This window comes from Chiloscyllium plagiosum, chromosome 30 (genome assembly GCF_004010195.1).
Source record: "Chiloscyllium plagiosum isolate BGI_BamShark_2017 chromosome 30, ASM401019v2, whole genome shotgun sequence".
NCBI lineage: Eukaryota > Metazoa > Chordata > Chondrichthyes > Orectolobiformes > Hemiscylliidae > Chiloscyllium > Chiloscyllium plagiosum.
Genome location: NC_057739.1, coordinates 46,871,759 through 46,894,834, shown reverse-complemented (window position 1 = coordinate 46,894,834; position 23,076 = coordinate 46,871,759).

The following is a 23,076-nucleotide window of genomic DNA, read 5'->3' as shown; positions in this document are numbered from 1 at the left end:
GAATTCATCAGCCAATTTCTGTGTACAACAAATTTTACAATTCTGTAGAATCAGTAAATGAATTTGCACAGTATGGAAGTAGGCAATTCGGCCCATTAAGTCCACATTGACCCTCGAGTGTGGTGCTCGAAAAGCACAGCAGGTCAGGCAGCATTCGAGGAGCAGGAGAATCGAGGTTTTAAGCACAAGCTCTTCATCAGGGATCCTAATGAAGGGTTTATGCTCAAAACATTGACCGTCCTGCCCCTCAGATGCTGCCTGACCTGTTGTGCTTTTCCAGCAGTACACTTTTTTGACTTGTTGACATGGAAGATTTGGATGAGTGTTTCCTTGTGCCTTTTGGCCTAGAGGGCCCAGTCCTGAAGTCAGTCTCCTGCCAGAATGCAAGCTCATCCTCCCTGGCTTCTACTGCCACACAAATTAGGATAACAGACAGAGCAAGGTGAATGGGCCAGGCAGCAAAGGAGCATCCTTAGGAAAAGCTGCTGGGTGGCCTGCCTATTACTTCCTCTCCAAGTGGATGCTTTCCTGGCATCACTTTGTCCTTGAGAAAGTCATAGAATCATACAGCCCATCGAGGTGTACCACCACTACCACCTGCAGTTAGTCCCACTTCCCTGCACTAGGCCCTTAACTTTGAATGTTATGAACCTTCAAGTTCTCATCCAGGTACTTTGAGAGGAATGGGCACCTGGAATGAGGACGAGGAACTTCAATCCCTCTTTGTAATTGATGTAGAGCATCTATGGTTAGAGTGATGGAATGCAGATCCATGCACATATCCAGCAGACACTAAGGGCTCTTTCTGCTAATCCTGGCTGTCAACGGAGGTTGCCAAACTGTCCATAGAAACAGAGAAGTGCATGCATGCCAGAACGAGAATAGTAATGATAATATTGGTAAATTCTTCCAGCTTCCTGAGCCTCACTGAAAAACCTGCCAGATGGTCCTCTGCCCATCCCAGCAGGTTGTTCAATGCTTGAAATCTGAAATGAAAAGAAAAACCCTGGTGAAAGTCTGGCAGAGACTGAGAAACAGAGTGAGAAACACAAAGAGACAGAAACAGAGATATGGAGACAGAAACATTTGAGTCCAATAAGATTTTGTTTTGGAACTCCAAAGACCTGCTGAGTTCGTTCAGTGCTTTCTTTTTTATCATACCGAAGATCATTGATCTTCTTTCTATACTGCTGAGCAGTCCTTTTCACCCAGGTCCAGGTTATCTATATCTGGTAGAGTGGTTTCCTATGGCAGTAAGCAGGAAAAGGCCCCCCCACCCCCACCATCACCTGGTCCACCAACACTGTAGATGAAGGGAAACCCGTGGATGTCCTGAACTTACATTTTCAGAAGGCATTTGATAAGGTGCCACATCAAATGTTATTGTTGAAATAAATGCTCATGGCATTGAGGATAACATATTGACATGGAAAGAAGATTGGCTTGCTAACAGGAAATAGAGAGTTGGAAGAAATGTGTCCTTTTCAAGCTAGAAGAAATTTCATGAATGGTGTGACACTGGGATCACTGCTGAAGCCGCAATCGTTTACAATTTATATTTGTAATTTTGATGAAGAGACCAAAGAGACCTAAGTTTGCTGATGACACATAGACTGGTGTTGTGGAGGAGACATAAGGATTGTACAAAAATAAATAAATAGGTTAAGTGAGTAGGCAAAGATCTGGCAAATGAAGTATAATGTGGAAAAGTGAAATTGTCCATTTTGGTAGAGAGAATTAAATAAAAAGCATATTACCCTAAATGGAGAGAGGTTGCCGAGCTCTGAGATGCAGAGGGATCTGTGTGTCCTGGTGCATAAATCACAGAAGGTTAAGTTGCAGGCACTGCAAGTAATCAAGAAAGCAGTTCGATGTTAAGACTTATTTCAAGGGTAACTGAAAGTAAGAGTAGGGAGGTTAAACTTCAGGTACACAGACCTCATCTGGAGTATTGTGCACAGTACTGGCTACCGTACTTACAGAAAGATGTTAATATGTTGAAAGCAGTTTAGAGAAGGTTTATTAGACTAAATTTGAAGCGTGCAGATTGTTTTATGAAGAAAGGTTAGACAGGCTAGACCTGTATCCTTTGAAGTTTACAAGAGTTAGAGGTGATGCAATTGAACATAAAATCCTGAGGGGTCTTGATTGGATGGATGCTGAAAAGATGTTTCCTCTTGTGGGAGGATTTGCAACCAGCAGTCATAGTTTAAACGTAAATGATCACCCATTTAGGACAGAAATAAGGAAAAGAAAAATTCCCTGAGAAGTTTGAGAGTCTTTGGAATTCCCTTGCTCAAAAGGCAATAGTGCAAAATCTTTAAATATTTTTATACACAGAGAGTTGCCAGCAGCAGTTGTGGAAGCAAGGTCATTGGGGACATTTAAGAGACTACTGGACATGCATATGGTCACAGAGATTTGAGGGTGCATACATGAGGATCAGTGGGCGGCACAACATCGTGGGCTGAAGGGCCTGTTCTGTGCTGTACTGTTCTATGTTCTATGTAAATGTGGAATGATTTGTACAGGCCAGACTCTAGCACATTCCCTGCATATACTGTTTAGTCTCAGTGTGGTCCACACTAAAGTGTAACAATGTGGCTGAAGTACTCACCATCATGGTTCAAGGATCCCTGAAATTTGAGGCTCTCAACAATTAACAACTCAGTTGCTTGGGAGAGATAAACACTGCCTCACCATTACAATTTTCTTTCAACCTTGGATTATCTAAGAGGCTGCTCATCTCAGACTTAGTCAGGTCTGACTGTGAAAACAATACTGCAGCAAACATTTTAACAATGCAAGTGTACACAAATGTACAAAGTGAAAGGTTATTTATAATTATATTTCATCTGTGTCATTTATGTGGGCTCAAATGTTTTCCCTTTTCTCTCCCTCCAAATGACGTTTTAGGTGCAATCTCGAATTCTACAACTGGAGTGAAGGGACCATGCTCTGTAGTTGACCTTGTTGACTTGCCACACTTCATGCATCTCCCCGCTTGACCACCACTCCTCCAACCACAACAATGACAGAACCCGGGGTCCTTACCTTCCACCCCACCAACGTCCAGATACAGCACATCATCCTCTGCCATTTCCGCCACCTACAATGACTCCCCACCATATATTTCAGCATTCCACAGAGACCACTCCCTCCGCAACTCCCTTGTTAGGTACTCCACCCCACCCACCAACCCATCCTCCACTCCCGGCACCTTCTCTTGCCCCTGCTGCAAGAGGTGTAAAACCCGTACCTACACCTCCCCTCACACCTCCGTCCAAGGTCCCAAAGGATCCTTCCACATCCAAAAGAGATTTTTCTGCACATCCAAACACCTCATCTACTGTGTCCGTTGCTCTTGATGTGGTCTCTTCTACATCGGGGAGATAGGTCGCCAACTTGCAGAACATTTCAGGGAACATCTCTGGGACACTCAGCAAACAACCTCACCTCCCTGTGGCTGAGCACTTCAACTCCCCCTCCCACTCTGCCAAGGACATGCAAGTCCTGGGCCTCCTTCACCGCCAAATCCAAGCCACCTGTGGCCTGGGGTAAGAATGCGTCATCTTCCTCCTTAGGACCCTCCAACTACACGATAATCAACATTGACTTCACCACTTGCGTCATCTCCCCACCTCATCCCACATCTAACCTTCCAACTCTGCACCGCCCTCTTGAACTGTCCTACCTGTCCATCTTCCTTCCCACCTATCTGCTTCACCCTCCCCTCCGACATATCACTAATACCCTTCATTTGCATCTACCTATCACCTTCCCAGCTACCTACCCCCCCCCCCACCCCCCCCCACCTNNNGTCCTTGGGGACATTTAAGCGACTGCTGGACATGCACATGGATAGTAGTGAGTTGAGGGGTGCGTAGGTTAAGTTATTATATTTTACATTAGGATTAAACCTCAGCACAACATCGTGGGCCAAAGGACCTGTTCTATGCTGTACTTTTCTATGTTTCTATGTTTTAGCATGGATTATCCATGCTAAATTGCCCAAAGTATTCAGAGATGTGCAAGATAGGTGAATTTGCAGGGTTACAGGGATAGGGTAGGGTGCTGGGGCTGGGTGGGATGGTCTTCAGAGGATCAGTTTAGATTTTATGGGCTAAATGGCCGACTTCCACACTATAGGGATTCTATAATCCTAGGTGAAGTGTTGAGTGACCTTGACAGAATCTAAACTGAGCATCAGTGAGCAGGTTACAGTTGAGAAAGTGCTGCTTGATCAACTATGCAGAACCCCGTCCATCACTTTACTGATGTTTGAAAGTAGACTAATGGACTGGGTTGGATTTGTCCTTTTTTGTGTACAGGACATAGCTGGGAAACTTTCCATTTATTGGGTAAAGGACTGTATTGCAGCTGAACTGGAACAGCTTGCCTAGATTAGTGGCAAGTCTTCAGTACTATTGTCAGAATGTTGCCCGGGCCCACAGCCTTTGCAGTATCCAGTGCCATGAAGGATTTCTTGATATCACACAGACAGGAACTTATTGATTGATGTTTGGCAGCTTTGGGTACTTCTGGAGGACGCTGAGGTAGATCGTTCATTCGTCTCTTCTGCTAAGGTTGTTGCAAATGCTTCAGCCTTATCTTGTGTACTGTCAGGCTGAGCTGTCCCATCATTGAGGCTGGGGATATTTGTGGAGCTACGTTCTCCTCCTGTTCGTGATTTAATCATTCATCACCATTCATGGCTGGATGTGGCAGGACTGCAGCCAATATATCTGATCTGTCAGCTCTGATATTACTTGGTCTAGTATATTGCATGCATCGTCCACTTTTCAGTATGCTAGTAGTTCGGTTTTGCAGCTTCACCAGGTTGACACCTCATCTTCAGGGCTGCTTGGTGCTGCTTCTAGCATGCCCTCCTGCACTCTCCAATGAGACAGGGTTGATCCCCTAGCTTAATGGTAATGGCTGAGTGGGAATTATGCCAGGCCATGAGGTTAGAGATTGTGCTGGAGTATGATTCTGCAGCAGTTATAATCCACAGTGCCTCTGAATATGCAGATTTGAGTTGCTATATTGGTTCAAAGTTTATCCCATTTAGCACGGTGATAGTGCCACACTGCACACTGAAGGGTATTCTTAACATGAAGGCATAACCTCGACTCCACAAGGACTGTGTGGTGATCACTGTTACTAATACTGTCATGGACAGATGCACCTGCAGCCGGCTGGTTAATGAGGATGAGGTCAAGTATGTTTTTCTCTCATGTTGGTTCCCTCACTACTTGCTGCAGATCCAGTCTCGCAGCTATGTCCTTTAGGAACCCAATCGGCTCAATCAGTAGTGCTGCTGCCAAGCCACTTTTAGTGGTGAACACTGAAACTTACAGCCAGGTTACATTCTGTGGCCTTGCCCCTCAGTGCTTCTTCCAAGTGATGTCCAACAAGGAAGAGTTATTCAGCAGTTATTTTCCTTGGTCATGTTTGACCTGATGTCATGAGACTTCATGGCGTTCGGAGTCAATATTAAGAACCCCCAGGGTAACTCTCTCCTGACTGTATTTTGCCATAACACTTCCTCTGGAGGATCTGTCCTGCCAATGGGACAGAACATTCTCAGGGATGCTGATGACAGTGTCAAGTACATTCTCCATCAAATATGATTCCATTACACTATTGAGCCCCACTGTGTGCAAGTAATTCTGTAGCTTTGTAAAATTCTACACTCTGTATCTTCATTCTGGGATTGCATCTCACTCCAGTCAGCAGGTCCTGGGACTTCACCCAGTTGAAGGAGCAGTGCTCCAAGAGCCTGTGGTTTCAAATAAACCGACTGTACTATAACCTGTGTGACTTCTCACTTTGTCCATCCCAGTCCAACACTGCTCTTTCTACATTAAGATTCCATTAGTAAAACTATGTCAGGTTTTGCTCCTGGTTTTGGCATATTCCCTTTGATGTTAGTAGGAGGACTTCACAGGCTCAGTAGGATTGATTGCCATCATTATTTCTGGTGCTTTGGGTGAATGTGGGTGCTCTGTCCAGCTTAATTCTTGTCAAGAGGAAGAAGAAGGCACATGTTAGGATGAGATGTGATGGCTCATTTAGGGCACTTGAGAGTTACAAGTTGGCCAGGAAAGACCTAAAGAGAGAACAAAGAAGAGCTAGGAGGGGACATGAGAAGTTGTTGGCGGGGGATAGAATCAAGGAAAACCCTAAAACTTTCTACAGGTATGTCAGGAATAAAAGAATGATGAGAGTAAGATTAGGGCCAATCAAGGATAGTAGTGGGAAATTGTGCGTGAAGTCCGAGAAGATAGGGAAGCACTAAATGAATACTTTTTGACAGTATTCACACTGGAAAAAGACAATGTTGGCGAGGAGAATACTGAGATACAGGCTATTAGACTAGATGGGATTGAAGTTCACGAGGAGGAGGTGTTAGCAATTCTGGAAACTGTGAAAATAGAAGTCCTGGGCCGAATGGGATTTATCCTAGGATTCTCTGGGAAGCCAAGGAGGAGATTGCAGAGCCTTTGGCTTTGACCTTTATGTCGAAATTGTCTACAGGAATAGTGCTAGAAGACTGGAGGATAGCAAATGTTGTTCCCTTATTCAAGAAGGGGAGTAGAGACAACCTTGGTAATTATAGACCAGTCAGCCTTACTTCGATAGTGGGTAAAGTGTTGGAAAAGGCTATAAGAGAGAGGATTCATAATCACCTAAAAAGAAATAAGTTGATTAGGGATAGTCAACACGGTTTTGTGAAGGGTAGGCCATGCCTCACAAACCTTATTGAGTTCTTTGAGAAGGTAACCAAACAGGTGGATGAGGGTAAAGCAGTTGATGTGGTGTATATAGATTTCCTTAAGGCATTTGATAAGGTTCCCCATGGTAGGCATTTGCAGAAATTACAGAGGCATGAGATTGAGGGTGATTTAGCAGTTTGGATCAGAACTTGGCTCGCTGAAAGAAGACAGAGGGTGGTGGTTGGTGGGAAATGTTCACCCTGGAGCTCAGTTACTAGTGGTGTACCACAAGGATCTGTTTTGGGGGCCACTGCTGTTTGTCATTGTTATAAATGACCTGGATGAGGGCGGAGAAGGAGGGGTTAGTAAATTTGTGGGTGACACTAAGGTCGGTAGAGTTGTGAAGAGTGGAGAAGGATGTTGTAGGTTACAGAGGGACATGGATAAGCTGCAGAGCTGGGCTGAGAAGTGGTAAATGGAGTTTAATGCAGAAAAGTGCAAGGTGATTCACTTTGGAAGGAGCAACAGGAATGCAGAGTACAGGGCTAATGGTAAGATTCTTGATAGTGTAGATGAGCAGAAAGATTTCTGTGTCCATGTACATAGATCCTTGAAAGTTGCCACCCAGTTTGATAGGGTTGTTATGAAGGCCTACGGTATGTTAGCTTTTATTAATAGAGGGATTGAGTGTCAGAACCATGAGGTTATGCTGCAGCTGTACAAAACTCTGGCGCAGCCGCACTTGGAGTATTGTGTACAGTTCTGGTCACCGCATTATAGGAAGGATGTGGAAGCTTTGCAAAGTGTTTGGAAGAGGAAATTTACTCGGATGTTGCCTTGTATGGAGGGAAGGTCTTATGAAAAAAGGCTCAGGGACTTGAGGCTGTTTTCGTTAGAGAGAAGAAGATTGAGAGGTCACTTAATTGAGACATATAACGTTATCAGAGGGTTAGATAGGTCGGACAGTGACGGCCTTTTTCCTCGGATTGTGATGGCTAGCTCGAGGGGGCATAGCTTTAAATTGAGGGGTGATAGATATAGGACAGATGTCAGAGGCAGTTTCTTTACTCAGAGAGTAGTAGGGGCATGGAACGCACTGCCTGCAACAGTAGTAGACTCACCAACTGTAAGGACATTTAAATGGTCATTGGATAGGCATATGGACGAGAATGGAATAGTGTAGGATAGATGGGCTTCAGACTGGTTTCACAGGGCGGCACAACATCGAGGGCCGAAAGGCCTGTACTGCTCTGTAATGTTCTATGTCTATGATAATTCCTTTATTTATACTTTGTAGCACTTTCAATACAACTGAATGGCTATGAGGCCATTTGAGAAGGCAGTTAAAAGTCAAACACATTGTTGTAGGTCTGGAGTCATATGTAGGCAAGATCAGATAAAGACAATAGATTTTCTTTCACTCTCTTTGAATTATTGACGGCACTTCTAACAGTAATACAGCTAATAGATGACCATTGCCTTTTCATTGATTCATAGAGTCATAGAGATGTACAGCATGGAAACAGACCTTTCAGTCCAACTCATCCATGCCGACCAGCTATTCTAGTCCCATTTGCCAACACTTGACCCATATCCCTCCAAACCCTTCCTATTCATATACCCATCCAAATGCCTTTTAAATGTAATTGTAACAGCCTCCACCACTTTCTCCGTCAGCTCATTTTATACGCACACCTTCCTCTGCATGAAAAATGTGCCACTTAGATCCCTTTTAAATCCTTCCTTTCTCACCCTAAGCCTATGCCCTCAAGTTCTGGTCTCCCCCAACCAAGGGAAAAGACCTTGTCTATTTACCTTGTCCATGCCCCTTATAATTTATGACAGGTATTATGTTTTGACTCACAATGGTGATGCTGTTGAGCTGTTCTTCTCTTCCAGGCTTACGGAAGGTCTGCTGCAAAACAGTAATTTTGGTGAGAATATGAATTGCAGGGCTTTAAAAATTAAATAAACCAGAGCTTCCTCTGGCTGTTATTAGTGGACAATACTTCCCAGCTCGTCTGCGGTATTTACCTCCCTTCAGATGCCTGACAGACAGTAAGCAGCAATTATAGATTCTGTCCTGAGTTCTGCTTAAAGTTTGTTTTTTCAGAGGTAAATGCTTAAATTTTGTACCAGGCAGCCCTGTACTGATTAAAATCTCCCAGATTCAAGCAATCTTACCGGGACCTAGTGACTGCTGACTGGAGTGAGATGCAATCCCAGAATGAAGGTACAGAGCATAGAATTCCTACAAAGCTGCAGAATTACTTGCACACAGTGAGACTCAATACTTGTTTATCTTTCACACCAGTTATTGGTCATATACATTAATTAAATCTTCAAAACCACACTATCCTCATTTTACATTCTTTTCTTCAAGGTACCAATTACCAAGCAATAACATGGATTTATTCTTTGAAGATATTACTATGTATAACAATAAGCTTGAAGTACATTTGTCATCACTGCTGTGATTGTAAACTGAATACATGTCATAGGACTGATGCATCACATCCCATCAAGATGGCAGTTTAACACATACTCCCTTAAAGATATTGATAACTCAAATACAGGCTGCAATATGTAACAGGAGGGCATTGACAAACATGCAGAACTGGCAAACAATTTGCAAATGAAGTCCAACACAGAAAAATGAGAGCTGATGCTGTTGGTAGGACGAATAGGGAGATCATTCATTGGTTGGAAAGTGTAATACCAGGCAGGATAAAGGAACAAATGAATCTCAACTACATTAACCACGAAAAATTGTGCCACAGGAAAGCATAGACATAAGGAAACAAACATCTGGTTATATTTTCTGATACATAGAATTGAAAGGTAGGGAACGTATGCTAAACTTGTTCTGAAAGTTGGTTAGATTGCATGCAATCCAGGGTGCCATATTATTAGAACTAAACACGCACAGGACAGGCTGCAGAGATTTTCAAAGACGAGACTCCAAAGGTGTATGGGTAAACATATCATGAAAGGATTGACCTTTTTGTACTCTTAAAAAAATTACTGAGGGGCGATCTACTCGAGGTCTTTAACAATGACAGTGCCTGTTTCCACACTGTAGGGAATCTAATCTAAGTAAAGGCCACTATTATTTTAATAACCACCAAAAATATCCAGTAAGGAATTTAAAAAGGGCCTCTTTATCAAAGAGTATAGATAATGTGGAACTTTCCAAACATCAGGGAGTGCTTGTAGTGAATAATGTAGATTCATTCAGAAAAGGGAATAGAGGACTACATTACAGAGTTAAATGTGGAAAGGAAGAAGGAGGTTTGAATGGAACATTAACCCCTGAATTCACGGTTGGGGTCAAATAGTCTCTATTCTTATATCCAATTTAAATTCAGTGAATAAGGTAATTCTGAAATTAAAAATCTAGAATCAATAACGGGAACATTGTAACTACTCAAAACATCATTAAATTTAGGCTGTTTAATTAATATCCATTAAGGAAGGAAAAATGATTGCTTTTATAATTCAAGCCTTTTATTATCTAGACTTCAGACAATATGATCAAACCGAAATTGCCTCACAACCACTGAGTTGTCAAGATTGGAATTAACCACCAATAACTTGACCACAACCCCTGAAATGGCCTAGCAAATCACTCAACTCACCACCTTCTCAAGGGCAACTAGGGAGTGGGCAATAAGTGCTGGCCAGCCAGTGACACCCATGTTCCACAAGTGAATTTAAAAAAAGATGAATACACAATAAATGTCAGCTTTGCCAGTGATGTCAACATCCTGTGAGTGAATTAAAAAAAAGATTATTAGTGAGAAGAATATGGAGTAAGTCTAGCCAGAAATGACAAAGATTGGATAATAGTTTCCAGTGGCAGTGGGGTTAAAGATAGAATAGCATTGGATAAGATTACATGGTTGCAATTAGGCAGTTTTGATAACAAACAAGATATTCTAGTTAGAAGCTCAGTTTGGGAATAGACAGGAAACCAAACGCATGATTATTAGCATGCAGACAAAGGGAGGAAAGTAGGCAGTGACTACAGAGTTTAGGCAGGATTCAAACAGGACAACTTCAGTTTGTCAATGTTAAGGGAATGTTATAATTTATCCATAAAATGATGTCAGACATGTTGTCTTCTCGTTAACAATGTTTCCATAGTGAAGTATTACTGTTCTCAATAGTGTAGGTCAATTATCAAACAGTTCTGTGTCACTAATTCTCTGGTACACATGCACACTGCATACATCACTGTTTTGTTATAGAAATGTAACTTTTGTTTAGACAATGAAGATAGATGACAAAATTTCCCAACATATTTGAAAACTGTTTGAGAGGGAATAAGGCTGCACAAAGATCCACAGTATGGTTGAAATGTCACATTTAATTTGTCTTTGACCCCTCAATGTCAGAAAGAACTGGATTGGTTTTCTGATGTGTTTCACTTCGTGGATGTAACGTTTCACCTTATTTATTTGCCTTTAAGAAGAGCAGTTGCTTCTTGTTCCTCTGTCCAAACATATTGTGATTTTCAATGTGCCATGTTGCCACTTTCTTAATAATTGGGGTTAGGCTAACCGTCCAGGGGTATTTTCCTTCTCAGTCCTTATCACTCAAGCCCCATTCTAACTCAACCCTGTTCAACTAAGGACTGTCTTCAATTAAGCCCCTATCATTCAGGGCTATTCTCATTTAACTCATAGTTTCTACTTAATGATTTTGTTCAAAGTGTCATGATTTTTTTTGTGATGTTCCCTTATGTTAAAAATGCTGCATTAAAACAAGCATTTGTTGTTATACCGACACAATTGTGGTATTTTCACTTAACTTCAGATCATTACATGCACACAATTTCAGGACTTAGAATAACAGGTCCCCTTTCTGAACGCAGGTTTGCAAACACAGCTGCTGAAATAAATAAATGGGTCCAGTTGGTGTAACATTTTTTCTAACCATTAAATCTGGAAACAAATTCCAATTGCACAACTTTACCAACATCACACACAAGCTGTGTTTTAAAGAATTAACTGTAGACACAGCCCCTCAGCATTAGAGAATTCTGTACTCGCATCAGCTGCTTGCTGTTTCAAGCCAAAATCCTTTACTGGGGTTAGGAGATATTCTGAAGTCACAACTGCCATGTCTCATTGAGAGTATGACTGCTCATAATACTTTCTTTATACTTCAGCTGTGTTCACAGGACAAATGGTCAACATAATAATATCATCAAAACTAGAAGATTTCACCCAGCAACAGAGAAAGATACCATAAAGCCACTTTTTAAAGTTATTTCCAAATATAATCATTAGGTTCCACATCCCAACTCTTTTGCTGTTTCTTTAATGAAAATTAATGGTGTCACAGTGACACAACACTGGGGCAGACATGTTACTGAGTGACAGTGCAAGGGAGCCAGATTATCATTCAAAACCCATTCCAGAGGTCTGGCCCTGCCAGGAATGATGGATTAGCCACAAGCTGCTGCTGGCAGAATTTTCTTCCAAGTGATATATGGAAGTCTCAGTATTAGTCACTTTAGCCTGCCTACTGTGTGGTATGGCCGCAGAGTGGATTTTCAAGAACTGAGTCGACTTCTAATCATATTTCCTTGCATGGCAAAGCTGGGGTGGTGAGCGATCTCCCCAACTCTAAGATCCAGGCCTTCAGGCAATGTCCTTTGCTCATAACTTTCCCAGCCTGTTCCCCTCACACCCATTGTTTACTACCCCCACATGCGTCCAGATATTTATCTGTGGCAGGCATATCAGAATTTTCAGGCAGCTTTAGTAAGCCACATAAATGATTTGAGCATACTGAATTGGAGATGATATACCAGCAGACCTGAAAATTGAGTAAGAGACAGAAAACTGAGAGCAGCAATAAATGGGTCATTCTCCGAATGGCAACTTGTTATCCGTGCAGTATCATGAAGATACACGCTGAATTGTTCACAATCTAGAATTGATTTAGATGTTGGGACCAGTTTGAACGTTTCCATTGACACAGAACTAGGTTGTATTGTGTATCTGGGGATGATACAAGGAGGTTTTAAGGGGGCTTGGATTAGCTCAGTTTTTGGGCAAGAAACATGGCCAATGGAATATGTGTGAAGGTGTCTACTTTGGTAGAAAAAAGACAAAGACAGAATATTTCTTAAATGGTGAGAGATAGCAAAGTGTTGGTGTCTAAAGGAACCTAGGCATCCTAAAGAACAAGGGATCGGGAGCATTTGGCCCTTCAAGCGTGGTCCGCCAATTTAGTTACGGTCACCACTCCATTTTCCTGCCTGACACTCTCCATAACCCTCAACTCCCTTGTCTATCAAAAATGTGTACAGGTTTTCAAGCCTAAATTAGAAAGACTCAGCCTCTACTACCTTTTGGGGAAGAGAATTCTCTAATGACCCTCTGAGTGAAATAAATTCTCCTTATCTTTGTCTTCCAAGGAAGATCTCTTATTTTTAAATAATGTGCCCTAGTTGTAGTCCCCGTCACATGAGGAATTTTCTTCCAGTTACCCATCGTCTCAAGATCTTATACGTTCAATATTCTTCAAAACTCCAATGGAGTTGAGAATGTTACCTCCTTGTGCATGAGTCATAAATGTTAGCATGTAGGTGCAGCAAGCAATTAGGAAGGCACATGGACCATTGGCCTTCAGCACAAGAGTACTTGAGTTCAGGAATAAAATGTTTCACTGTAGTTGTACACTTCCTGAAGCCACACCTGGATATTGTGTCCAGTTTTGGTTTCCTTATCTAAGCAGGAATACACTTGTCATAGAGGGATTGCAATTGAGCTTCATCTGACTAATCCCTGTGGTGCAAGGATTGTTTTATGAGGGAAGGCGGGGGAGACTAGATCTGTTTTCTATGTATAGAATGTAGGAGAATGAGAGGTGACCTCATCGAAACTTGTGGAATCCTTACAGTATGTGACAGGGTAGGATATGAGTCATGAACCATGGGACATAAGCCATTGAAGACTGAAATGAAAGAAGATTTTCTTCACTCAGATGGTGTTGAATTTCAGGAGGTCCCAGAGGGCTTTGAAAGCTCAATTACTGAGCATGTTCAAGACACAAATCAATATGTTTCTGAAGACTAACATCTTCAATGGATAAGGAGATAGTGGAGGAGAGTGAAGATTAGATTAGATTACATTACAGTGTGGAAACAGGCCCTTCGGCCCAACAAGTCCACACAGACCCGCCAAAGCGTAATCCACCCATACCCCTACATTTACCCCTTACCTAACACTATGGGCAATTTAGCATGGCCAATTCACCTAACCTGCACATCTTTGGACTGTGGGAGGAAACCGGAGCACCCGGGGGAAACCCACGCAGACACGGGGAGAACGTGCAAACTCCACACAGTCAGTCGCCTGAGGCGGGAATTGAACCCGGGTCTCTGGAGCTGTGAGGCAGCTGTGCTAACCACTGTGCCACCGTGCCGCCCACAAGTTGAGGTAAATTATCAGCCATGATCTATTTGAACAATAAATCAAACTCAGTTATGTCTCTAGATTACTATCACCCAACCACACCAAAACCCATTCACTGAACATCTGTAATTGGCTTTTGGAGGACATAGAACATAGAACACAGAACATTACAGCGCAATACAGGCCCTTCGGCCTTTGATGTTGCGCCGCCCTGTCATACTAAGCTGAAGCCCATCCCACCTACACTGTTCCATGTACGTCCATATGCCTGTCCAATGACAACTTAAATGCACTTAAACTTGGCGAATCTAGTACCGATGCAGGCAAAATATTCCATACCCTTACTACTCTCTGAGTAAAGAAACTACCTCTGACATTTGTCTTATACCTATCTCCCCTCACTTTAAAATTGTGTCCCCTCGTGTTTGCCGTCTACAACAACAGGAGGACAAGGCAGACAGCACCAGGAATCCATCCCCTCAACCTATCATCCTCAGAATATCCAGTGGCACCTGGCACTGCCAAGGCCAAGCTGGACAATGATATGTTACTAATTATACCTTATCTACAGCCTGAAATCTGCCATGAAACAATACCTGCTAATGGAGTGGCTGGGGGAGTCTTGCTTTCCTCTCTGACCCCTATCCTCCTCTTTTACTTTGATACTTTCAAATAGCCATGAGCTCATAGAATCATAGAGTACGAAAGAGGTGCTTCAGCCATCAAGTCTGTACCAATAAAACTACCTTATATCTGTGCTAGTCCCACTTTCCAGCACTTGGCCTTGAACATTAGGACATTTCATAAGTGCTCATCAATGTGCATTTTAAAGGGCGTGTGGCTACCCTTCCAGGCACTGCATTGCAGATTCCCACCATCTTCTGAGTGAAAGGTTTCTTCCTCAAACCCCTCAAAGTCTTGTGTCTTTCACATTAAAAGCGTGACTTTCTTCAGAGCCAAAGCGCTCCATCCCAGAACCATCCTGGTGAATCTCCTCTGCAACTTCTCCAGCACAATTACATCCGTCCTGTAATGTAGTGATGAGTCCTGCTCATAGTATTCCAACTGCAGAAACCAAACTTCTTTACAGCTCCAATATAACCTTTCAGCTCTTATAATCTATGTCTGACTGATAAAGACAAGTGTCCCACATATCTCCTTAATTACCTTTTAACCCGTCAAGCCACTTTCAGGAATCTGTGGACCAGCACCCCGGATCCATCAGTTCCTCTGAGCTTCTTAGTGTCCGATCGTTCATGAGTAATTCAATGGTTCCTGACACTTAATGTAAAAGCTCAAAAGTGGAAGAGAGATCTGAGGACAAAGTACCTTCTTTCTGGCCAATATTCAGCCACTAGGTCAGGTCCTGACACTTCACAAACGTTCAAGATTAGAACATTTGTCCCAGTTTCTGCATTCCCTGTTCAATAAGGAATCAGGGAGCTACTGGACCCACTACATAATTTTTGTTTGGAAGAAGGGACACCTAAAGCCTGAACATTCAAAGTACAAATGCTGCTCTGGTCAGTTATATAATCTATCATGTAGGAATTAAACATTCACTTCCAACTGTTAAGATGAAATAGCTTAATATACATGTCTGTAAAGTTTAATCTGTTTAACTAAAGTGATCTTTCTGCGTGGAGTACAATGCCTTGCAGTGTCAGTAACTATTATTAATCAATTGATGAAAGCTGGCATGTCATTGAGACAGATCTTGAGGAAGGCTTTGTGTAATTATTTCTAAATCCAACCTCAAAGTCCAACAAAAAAACTCATTGCATCTTCAACACTCGCAATCACAATTCCAATTTAGTTGTTGAAATTATATATAAAACAATTCTAACTCAGAGTGTGTTTGAATATCACAGACATGGGAGAAAGCAAAGTAAAAGCTTTGCCAGTGTCTTGGCTGTTCCCTGTGCACTCCAAAGCTGTTTCAGGCTGACAGGCAGTTTTGGCACACAGCATGTGCCGAGGTCCATAGACAGCCACTCAGGACCAAAACAAAACCGGGTTTGTAATTACCATTCCTGCTAAATTACTCTAGAGAGCTAAAACTGTCTGGAAACTGGATTTCAGACTGTTTTCAATGTAGTCTAGCCACAGACACCCTCATTCAGAGAACTGCGAACATTCTTCATGTCACAGGCAACTCTCAGTTCTCAGCTGCTAGCATTTATTGGACCTGATTACTGTTCTGTAAATTTGCATTGTTATTCAATTGCACTGCTCCATACGCTATCTCCATTCTGTCTGCTCAGCTTTCCGTGAGCAGCAGCAATTTAGTGTTTATATCCTGAATTATTTCTGTACCTACTTGCAGAAAACTCTGTTTTCGATTAAACTGTTCAGAACGTTATTATTTGAGCCAGTGGAGTTTTGAGATTCGCCTTCATTCCATATTTAAAATCAGAGAGAAACAATCTTACAAACATTTTATAAAGAGAATTGCAAAAGATATTACAGGAAAAAAATGCAAATATTGTGCAGGAGAATTCTCAGTACTTAACAAATTTCCAGCTCCCCACTTTTACTGGGAGCTTGGTAGATTGTAAAAACACAAAGCATAGTTCTGATATTCACAGAAGTAACCACAAACTTCATCAGCTATATGCAAAATATTGAAGGCATTTCAACATTCCCCCTCCCCCAGAGAGAAATCATGATAGACCTAATTTCTGATGTATTGGGGTCCACAGCTTCAATTCGCCAGCTGAATTCAGATCAGTGCTGATAGTGAGACTGAGAAAACTGTACTGGTGTTCATTAACAGGACTTTGACAGGATAGTTCAATACACTGAACACAAAAACTAACACATTCTATATAACCTCAATGCCCTTGGATGAGAAAAGGGCAACATCTGCCAGGAATCCTGTTCCTGATTGCTCTGGTGAGACATGGCGTGGGCGGGTGTCAGGTGCTGAACATGCAAATGTACAGCTGTCCATAATATTTCAAGCCGATTATAACAATCAGGCCGACCAACCAGTTGGAGAATGTCCAACTAAACAAGGCACTTTCAGAGAAGAGCTGAATTGTTGTGAACACAGATTTAAAAAGTAAATGGAATTGAAAATGATTGCAACAAGCAGGGTAACAATCGGTCCAGGAATTGTTTTGCAATGGGGCTATTTTGCAGCTTGCTGTGGGTGGGGAGGTCACCTGATGGGATATGTATATGTGTATATATACATATAATGACTCCTATGCAATACTGACTGGGGCAAAACTCCTCAATATTTCCTGCACTGGGGCCCCAGAGATTTGATTTAAAATTATTAAAGAGAATCACTTTTAAATGTTGTTCTGTTTTCCTCTTGAGTATGCGATGGCAGGTAACATCCCCTTCACTGCCACAACATCCATCTTCTATTGTTTAATCATAACGCATCAAATCATGTTGGGCTTGATTTGCAAATGTTGGATCAGAATGCCTTTATGTGAAACATCTTGAGATGCTTTGTTATACATAGTTGTGTTGTTGGGTCATCTGAGCACTGGGATCTTATAACTATTACAAACATTGCAGCTAAATGTTTTCAGGTATAATTCAGTGACCATAATTCAGTTACGTTTAGTTGAGCCATGGAAAGGGATAGGTACATGCCACAGGTCAAGAGTTATCGATGGGGCAGAGGCAATTATAGTGCGATTAGGCGAGAATTAGGATGCATAGAATTGGGTAGCAAAATGCAGGGGATGCAGACAATGGAAATGTGGAGCTGGTTTAAGGAACAGATATTGCGTGTCCTTGATATGTATGTCCCTGTCAGGCAGAGAGGAAGTGATAAGGTAAGGGAACCGTGATCTACTACAGAAATTTCATCTCTTGTTAAGCAGAAGGAGGAGGCTTATGTGTTGATGAGGCAAGATGGTTCAGATGAGATAATGGAGAGTTACAGATCAGCTCGGAAGGATTTAAAGAGAGTTAAGAAGAGCAAAGAGAGGACATGAGCAGTCTTTAGCAAATAGAATAAAGGAGAACCCTAAAGCTTTCTGTAGGTATGTGAGGAATAAAAGGATGATTAGGGTAGGAATAGGGCCAGTCAAAGACAGAAGTGGGAAGTTGAGTGTGGACCCTGTGGAGATCGGAGAGGTGCTAAACGAACATTTCTCATCGGTTTTCACTCAGCAAAGGAGAATACTGTAGAGAAGAAGAATGAGGTACAAAATATTAGACTAGAAAAAATCGAGGTTAATTACGAACAGGTGTTATCAATTCTAGAAGGAGTGAAAGTAGACAAGTCCCCTGGGCCAGATGGGATTTATCTAAGGATTCCCTGGGAAGGTAGGGAGGAGATAGCAGAGCCTTTGGCTTTGAGATTTGAGCCATCATTGTCTACAGGTTTAGTACCAGAGGACTGGAAGATTGCAAATGTGCCCTTTTTCAAGAAGGGCAGTAGAGATGACCCTGGTACTTATAGACCAGTGAGCAATAGGTCTGTTGTCGGAAAGGTTTTGGAAAGGATTAGAAGAGATAGGATTTATAATCATCTATCAAGCAACAATTTGACTTCAGGTAGTCAATGTGGTTTCATCAAGGGCAGGTTGTGTCTCACAAACCTCATTGAGCTTTTTGAGAAGGTGACCAGGCATGTAGATGAGGGTAGGGCAGTTGACATGGTATACATGGACTTCAGTAAAGCCTTTGATAAGGTTCCACATGGTAGGCTGTTGGAGAAAATGCAGGGGCATGGATTGAGGGTGATTTAGCAGTTTGGATTAGAACCTGGCTTTCTGAAAGGCAGCGAGTGGTGGTTGAAAATATTCAGCCTGGAGTCCGGTTACTAGTGGTGTGTCTGTTTGTCATTTTTATAAATGACTTAGATGCAGGCATAGGTGGATGGATTAGTAAGTTTGCAGATGACACTAAAGCCGGTGGAGTGGTGGACAGTTTGGAAGAATGTTACAGGTTGCAGGGGGACTTGGATAAATTGCATAATTGGGCTGAGAGGTGGCAAATGGGAGTTCAGTGCAGCTAAATGTGAGGTGATGCACTTTGGGAAGAATAACAGAAAGGCAGAGTACTGAGTCAATGGAAAGATTCTTGGTAGTGTGGATGTGCAGAGGGATCTTGGTGTCCATGTACATAGATCCCTGAAAGTTGCCACCCAGGTTGATAGTCCTGTTAAGAAGGTATACGGTGTGTTAGGTTTTATTCGTAAAGGGATTGAGTTCCGGAGCCGCAATATCATGCTGCAACTATACAAACCGCTAGTGCAGCCGCACTTGGAATATTGTGTACAGTTCTGGTTGCTATATTTTGGGAAGGATGTGGAAGCATTAGAAAAGGTGCAGAGGAGATTTACCAGGATGTTGCCTGGTCTGGAGGGAAGGTCTTATGAGGAAATGCTGAGAGACTTGGGTCTGTTCTCATTGGCAAGAAGGCGGCTAAGGGGGGATTTGATAGAGACATACAAGATAATCAGAGGATTAGATAGGGTAGACAGGGAGAGTGTTTTTCCTAGGATGATGACTTCAGCTTGTACAAGGGGATGTAGCTACAAATTGAGGGGTGATAGATTTCAGACAGATGTCAGAGGCAAGTTCTTTACGCAGAGAGTGATAAGGGCGTGGAATGCCCTGCCTGCCAGCGTAGTCAACTCAGCCACATTAGGGAGATTTAAACAATCCTTGGATAAGCACATGGATGATGGTGGGATAGTGTAGGGGGATGAGCTGAGAATAGTTCACAGGTCAGCACAACTTTGAGGGCTGAAGGGCCTATTCTGTGCTGTATTGTTCTATGTTCTATGTATAGATGTTATATAAATGTAGAAGGGGAGACAAGAGAGGAGGGGTAGTGGGTCTATTAATTCGGGAAAACATCATGGTAGTATAGAGAGGATTTTCTGCTGCACGCAGCAGTCCCCTGCAACCGCAGATTGTGATGGTTCACGGACTCCCAGCCCAACTGCTTGTTCTGTGGTGCTGTGGAGTCCGTGGACCACGTATATATTGGGTGTGGGCGTTTGCACTCCCTTTTTGATTTTCTGAAAAACCTCCTCCTCTGCTTTTGGTTGCACTTCAGTCTCACGCTCCTGATCTTCGGGCACCCAGTACGGTGGAGGGACGGCAGGTCTGACGACCTCCTCGTGGGTCTGCTCCTGGTCCTGGCCAAACTGGCCATCAACAGGTCCAGGCAGCGGACCATGGAGGGGGTCGTTAGGGCCGACTGCCTGCCGCTAATCCGCGGTTACGTTAGGGCCCGGGTGTCCTTGGAGAAGGAGCACGCAGTGTCCACCAACACCCTGGAGTTGTTCAGGGAGAGGTGGGCGCCGCAGGGAGTGGAGTGTATTATTTCCCCCTCCAACTCTATTTTGATTTAATCCCTGCCCTCCCCTTCACTGTTTTGATCACACAGCACTGCCCTTTGATGTGAAGGGCAGTGTTTGTCACTGGCCACTCGGGTGTTTCCTATCTTCCTGGTGGTGGAAATTGATTAAAGATTCGTGCACTTTGTGTCTTTCACTGTGTCTCACACGTATACACACACACCATGGGTGCTGGGGAAAAAATAAGCACTACCGCACTTAGGTGGTAGTGTGGGGGTTAAATAAAAAGAAAGAAAAAAAAACCAGGCGATTAAGGGCAGTGTTTGTAAAAAAAGAAAAAAAAGAAAGAAAAAAAAAGAAAGGATTTTCCTGGGGGACATCTAGTGAAGCAATCTGGATGGAACTGAGAAATAAGGAGGGGCTGATCACTTTGATGGCATTGTATTATACAGCCCCCAATAGTCAGCTGGAAACTGGGAGATCGCAGATAGCTGTAAGAATAATAGGATTACAATAGTAGGGGATTTTAACTTCCCAAACATAGACTGGGACATAGAATTAAAGGCTTGGATTGGGAGGAATTTGTTAAGTGCTTTCAAGAAAACTCTCTCAATCAATACGTAGATGGTTCTACTGGAGAAGGGGCAAAGCTGGACCTCCTCTTGGGAAATAAGCCAGGGCAAGTGATTGAGATGTTCACGGGGAGCATTTTGGGAGCAATGACCATAAATTAGTAGTTTTAAAGTAGTTATGGAAAAGGATAGGCCTGGTCCACAAATTAAAGTTCTAAATTGGGGCGAGGCCAGTTTTGATGGAAATGGAAAGGAACTATCAAAATTGTTGGGGGAGGGGGGGTGCTGTTCACAGATAAAGGGATGTTTGGCAAGTGGGAGGTTTTCAAAAGTGGGATAAAAAGAGGTCAGGAACAGCATATTCCTGTTAGTGTGAAAGGCAAGGCTGGCAGGAGTGGGGAAAACTGGATGACTAGTGATATTGAGGCTTGAGTCCAGAAAAGGAGGAGGAATATATTAAGTATAGACAGCTGGGATCACGTGAATCCCTTGGGGAGTATAGGCAGTGTAGGAGAATACTTAAAAGGGAATCAGGAGGGCAAAAAGAAAACCTGAGATAGTTTTGGCAGATAAAGTTAAGGAGAATCCAAAAAGATTCTAGGGAGAGAATAGGGCCCCTTAAAGGTTAAAGAGGCCATCTACATGTGAAGGTACTGGAGATGGATGAAAATTGAAAAGTTGAAAGTTGATTGATTTATTGCCACGTGTACTGAGGAACAGTGAACAGCTTTGGTTATGAGCAGTACAAGCAGATTGTAGTAAGCAAGGATGTAAAAAGACTTAGACAGAGGCATACAGGTTACATTGAACAAGGCGTGCGCTAGGGGAGATCAGCATTAGTAAGATCAGCATTATTTGAGGCTCAAGAGTCCACTCATCAGTCTAATAATGGCCGGGAAGAAACAGTTCCTGAACCTGCTGGTGCATGTGTTCAGGCTTCTGTATCTTCTGCTTGATGGAAGGGGTTGTAGGAGATCATTACCAGGGTGCGATGGGTCGTTGATAATGTTAGCAGCATTTCCGTGGCAGTGAACTGTGTAAAGGAGCCCATGGATGGAAGGTTGGCTTCTGTGATGGTCTGGGCTGTGCACACCACCTTCTGTAGATTTTTAACAGTCCTGGGCAGAGCAGTTGCCGTACCAGGCCATTATGCACCTGAACAGTGTGCTTTCAATGGTGCATGTGCAGGAGTTGGTGAGGGTCATTATGGACATGCTGAATTTCCTGAGCCGCCTGAGGAAGAAGAGGTGTTGTTGTGTCTTCTTGACCATTGCATCTACGTGGGAAGGCCAGGACAGATTGTCAGTTATTATCACTCTGACGAACTTGATGCTTTCCACTCTCTCAACCTCAGTTTCGTTGATGTAGGTGGGGACATGTTCTCCTCATTTTTTTTTGAAGTCAAGATCAGTTCTTTAGTTTTGCCGATGTAGAGAGAGAGAGGTTGTTCTCATTGCACCATGTCACCAAGCCCTCTATCTCCCTTTTGTATTTTGACTCGTCATTGTTAGATATCTGTCCCTCTACAGTGATGTTGTCAGTAAACCTGGTCCACACCCTCCCATCCTGGCACCTTCCCCTGCCACCGCAGGAACTGTAAAACCTGCGCCCACATCTCCTCCCTCACCTCTATTGAAGGCCCTAAAGGAGCCTTCCACATCCATCAAAGTTTTACTTGCACATCCACTAATATCATTTATTGTATCCATTGCTCCCGATGCGGTCTCCGCTACATTGGGGAGACTGGGCGCCTCCTAGCAGAGCGCTTTAGGGAACATCTCCAGGACATCCGCACCCATCAACCACACCGCCCCGTGGCCCAACATTTAAACTCCCCCTCCCACTCTGCCGAGAACATGGAGGTCCCGGGCCTCCTTCACCGCCGCTCCCTCACCACCAGACGCCTGGAGGAAGAACGCCTCATCTTCCGCCTCGGAACACTTCAACCCCAGGGCATCAATGTGGACTCCAGCAGTTTCCTCATTTCCCCTTCCCCCACCTCATCCTAGCTTCTACCCCCACCCTCCTCTAGCTTATCTCTCCACGCTCCAGGCTCTCTGCCTTTATTCCTGATG